Raw genomic sequence first — 4,703 nt, 5'->3', positions numbered from 1 at the left:
GTAAAAACTTCATGGACGTTTATCTATGTGTTTTTTGGACAATTACTTGGGCTCCAACTTTAGTCGTCTTGAATCTTCTGAACTGATTTATATAATTTCCCCAGCAATCTAATCTTAAAAATATATACATAGGGTATGACAATCTAGGTTCCTGAAATTTAATTTACGATGAAACTTAAAAAAGCTCATAAAAAACGTTTTGGGGTGTATAATTCCGGATTGCATATTTACTAATAACGTAAATACATTACAGTAGAGTAAAACTACATTTAGTATGATTCATAAAAATATACCACCGAACAATAACTTATAGGCACTTAAAAACGTAAACGTTTCATTGACAGTTTTTGGAAAGAGATCCATCTGTTAGCCCAAAGTACCAGGGGACCGAGCATATTTCTTGGTGTTTGAGAGGTTAAATAACAAAGGCCTACGATATATCTACGATTTCCATAATTATAAAATACAGTATAAAATATGTTGCAATAACCCCACCACAGCTAACATGCACACTAAATAAATTTATATTTGCCTGATTGGATTATCACTAAAATAAATTCTTCTTAAAATGTTACTGATTAACAAATAATCAAAAATAGTATAATATGAAATAAACAACTTTTCCATTTTTTTCGTTCGTAAATGTCAAATTAAGTCGTTACGGTGTTTTAATTTTTACTACGCACTCAGTCTTAAATGTGTTTTCGCTACACTAATGTGAAATGACCTGTTTTCGTCGTAAGTTTATTACCTGTGAAAATCCATCATTACATTCTTTACTACAGAAAAATAATGTTTACTGTGCGAAAGTAATGTTGACTATCTTTTTGGATTTCACCGACGTAAACAAACAAAGATTTGTTATTGTTTTGTCAACTATTTTAATTTTCACGACCAAAACTGTAAACCCAAAGTAAATATTAACTTGACATTTAAGGCATCGCCTAAAATAAAGAAATATCCAATGTCTGTTTTAATTAAGAAAATAATATTAGTCTTTGTAGTGTAGTGTTTGTAGTTTTTTGTATTGTTCAAAGCACTAGTGAAAGTTGGGTTATACATATTCTCGACCATTTATAATCTCGATAAATCTCGCACCTCAAACATGGTCTAAAAATATGTAATGACTCACTTTCTAATCTTGTTATGTAATATACTATTAAGTTCTTGTGTTCGCACCTTAATTAAGTACTCGTGTATTACCTATACTATTTTGTATGTCGGCCGTAGTTCATTAACGGTTGTAATTTTACGCCAGCTGCTTTATGATAATGTAATAATTATTAGGTTCTGAAAAACACCATAGTAATAGCATTTAAATTTGGAAGAAAGATTACAGTCTTATTAGTTACAAGTTACAATAAATTACTTTAATGTGTTCAATTGTTATGAAATTAAGACTAAATTGCTTTATTGTGGCTGTTATTTAAAATTGGTGAATCCTGTAGATTATACACAGACTTCTAAACATACTGCAGATTTTACTAGCATAACATTATTTTTTAATGCTCATACTGATAAATACTTTTATGACAGCTACTACTAGCAATAAATGCTGTGTAGCTTTATATTTATATGCTTTCCGCCTGTTGTAGGAATATTTTCTTTCGCATTATTACGGGTAAATAATAGCTTGGTACCTTGCCGATGGTTAGGGCAGTATTATTACTTCGAATTGTCTAGTAGAATTTCAATAACGAGGGATCTGATTTAATTTTTAAACTAAACTATATACACTGCTATTTGAACAATATTGTCGCGTATCCATTCTCACAGGAGGAGGAGAGGGGGTCAGTGCCTACGTCAGAACCCCCTCCATGGTAGTAGTAGAAGGGTAACTTTCACCCCGACGCCGACGTCTCATTTCCTTGCTCAGCCACGTTCCTTGTCGGTTCATACTCCTGCTTGGTTCTTCCTTTGCTTTAGAAAATTCTTTGTTTTTCTCAAGTTTAGCTGACTTTTGTTGGATTTAAGTCTTCAGTGCTGTTGTGTAGCATTTGAGACTACTGAGTGGTTTTTATTGGAAATTTATTGGTTTTTTTCGTCCGTCAGTTATTGTTTTATAGTTTGGAGTTTTCACTGACTGTTTGAACAACTTGTTGTTAGAGAGTTGATTAGTTGTTTAACAGTAAATAGAAGTAGAAATCAAATATTGTGTGGTTTTTACTGTAGATTTAAGTTTTTTTGGTCAGCTAGTACGTGTTGCCATCGTTTTATTAGTTCTTATTTATACTTTGGTTTACTGACTACTACAAAAATTAGTAGCCAGTAGTCTTATTTCTTGTTGTTAGTTAATAATTTAGTAGGTTTAGTTTTTGAGTAGCTGGCTTGTATAGCTGGCACCATTTATAGATTTAGTAGTCAGTGGTCTCATTTCTTGTCAGGTGAAAATCGAGTACTTAAGTTTTTGAGTACCTGAATTTTATTTCCACCATTTATATTTACATTCCCTAACGGCTTTTAGTTGTTTTTGTCGCTGGTGCCGTACAGTATAAGTGGTTTTGGTTTTAGTTTTTCACCGTATAATCCCAGGGATTTTTTTAGCTTAATCCTGAGTAGGTAACATCTTTATTGAGCCTACCTTTTGTTTAGTAGGCTAAGTTAATTTGGTTTTTTAAGACTGGTTGTGTTATTAGTTACTTTGTACCTGCTTAGGGACTCTTTGTAGTGCTTTACTTAGACGCAAAAACTTCTGCGTTTAATTGTTGTTTATACAGTTTGTCTCTTAGTTCAATTATCGTGTTAAATTCCGGAGTTATTAAGTATAACATGGCATATACTTGTGTTGCCAGTGGATCGTTTCATCAAGGGGATTCGAGGTTTACTTACAGCAGAAACGCCCAATGTGTGGCAAACTCAGCCTGTGCCATCGCTTGGAAGTCTCTGGGGAAAGAATTCTCTACTTTTGCCATTGATTCCATACTCTTAAGTGGTGATGCATTGTATAGGTCATTACGTAATGAGGGTTGTGTTGGTGGCAATAGGTTTTTGTTCCCTGATGAAATTCCACACGAGTTTACGGTTGCTGGAAATGAAGTTCGTGTTGATATTTCTTATGTATATGATGCTTTGTACCCAGTAACTCGTGATTTATTAGATGATAGCATCGCAGAGCTCGCCTGTGAGTTAGAGCTATTGTTTGTAGGAGCTACTGTGAATGTCGGGTTTTTATTTACTGGGTTGAACGTGACTGTTGGCTTTTGGCACAGCCAAGATAAATACTTTTTGTTTGATCCAATGCAGTAAATGAACATCGTCAGCATGACATCAGTATCAGGGGCAACAACTTGGCTCGACTGTTTGCGTGTGATAGCTACATATCTTTAGCGTCCCTACTGCTATGTAACGTAGTGTATGAAGCCAATGCACATCAATATTCGATAACACAATTGAAATTCGATAGCCATGTCGCATCCGCTTCGCTTGACTTTGTGTTCAACCCTGTTATCACACCACTCCCCAGTTTGAATTTTACTCCTACCCACATTGTCCTAGCCCTGAATTTCTAATTCTTAACGATTCTATCAACGAATCACTTTCACAGTGCCCCAGTCCTGATTTCCTCCAAGATCCAAATTGAATACCCTATATCCAGTTGTAGTGATTTCTCCTTTGAGAAAGTTTAAATCCCTCCCCAATCTCGAAACTCCCCGAAAAGGACCCGGAAGGCCAAAAAAAATTGAAACGTGGGCGTCCTAAAGTTTTAAACACGACTAAGGACGAACAAATTGCTGCCGCAAAGAAGAAATATACGGATAATCACCCGGACAAAAATGTAGACGATGCTCGCCGTCACCGAGAAACCCACCCTGATTCTCATAGGGAGGCTGTCCGTATATACAGCCAATCTCATCCAGAAGTGAATAGGGAGGCTGTAGGGCGCTACAGCCAAACTCATCCTGAAGTGAATAGGGAGGCTGTAGGGCGCTACAGCCAAACTCACCCTGAGGTTAACAGGGAGGCTGTACAGCGATACAGCCAAACTCATCCCGAGGTAAATAGGGAAGCTGTTGGAAGATACAGTCAAAAGAATCCAGACGCCTCTCGGCAAAGGGTAGCCATTTTCCGTCTGAAAAATCCTATGCTTTCTGAGCTTCGTCATTTGCCAGCAGCACTTGCTAGACATATTTTTCATCACGGTCCAATGGGTTCTTGGGAGGGGAGTTGCTGAACAATATTCCTGCTTTTAATCTCAACAAAATTAGCCTTTGGGATGATAGTATTTTCAAGTGTTCTTACTGTGGTGCTCGACTATTTGAAGAGGAAAAGGGTAGAAAGAAGTGGTGTTGTGGTCAAGGGGCAAACAACGTTCTTAATCTACAGCCTCTTCAGGAATCGTTCTACTCAGATCGCCGTTTTCTCGATAGGGCTCGTGCTTACAACGACATGTTTGCGTTTTGTGCATTAGAACTATCTGGTGGGTACAGGCATCCAAGTGGTCTTTCATTTTTCAAAATTGAAGGGAGAATGTACCACCAGGTTTACAATCTGTCCGACTCTGGTCAAAAGTTACTACTAAGGCTGGGGACGTTCAGTTTGTAAATCGTTCTCGCATGTACATCGATGACGGTGAAGAACGTCGGAATATTGCCTTGGGTAGATCTCTCGACGGTGGCATAATTGACTTAATTACGCGATTTTTGTCACAGGAAAATCCGTACATTGTTCACTATCGGCGTTTAGGTAGTGAACCTGCAGTCAAC

Source organism: Macrosteles quadrilineatus, unplaced genomic scaffold, assembly GCF_028750875.1.
Source record: "Macrosteles quadrilineatus isolate MER2022 unplaced genomic scaffold, UCM_ALF_1.0 Scaffold_8__2_contigs__length_117827958, whole genome shotgun sequence".
NCBI classification, from domain to species: domain Eukaryota; kingdom Metazoa; phylum Arthropoda; class Insecta; order Hemiptera; family Cicadellidae; genus Macrosteles; species Macrosteles quadrilineatus.
This window is presented reverse-complemented; position numbering follows the sequence as displayed.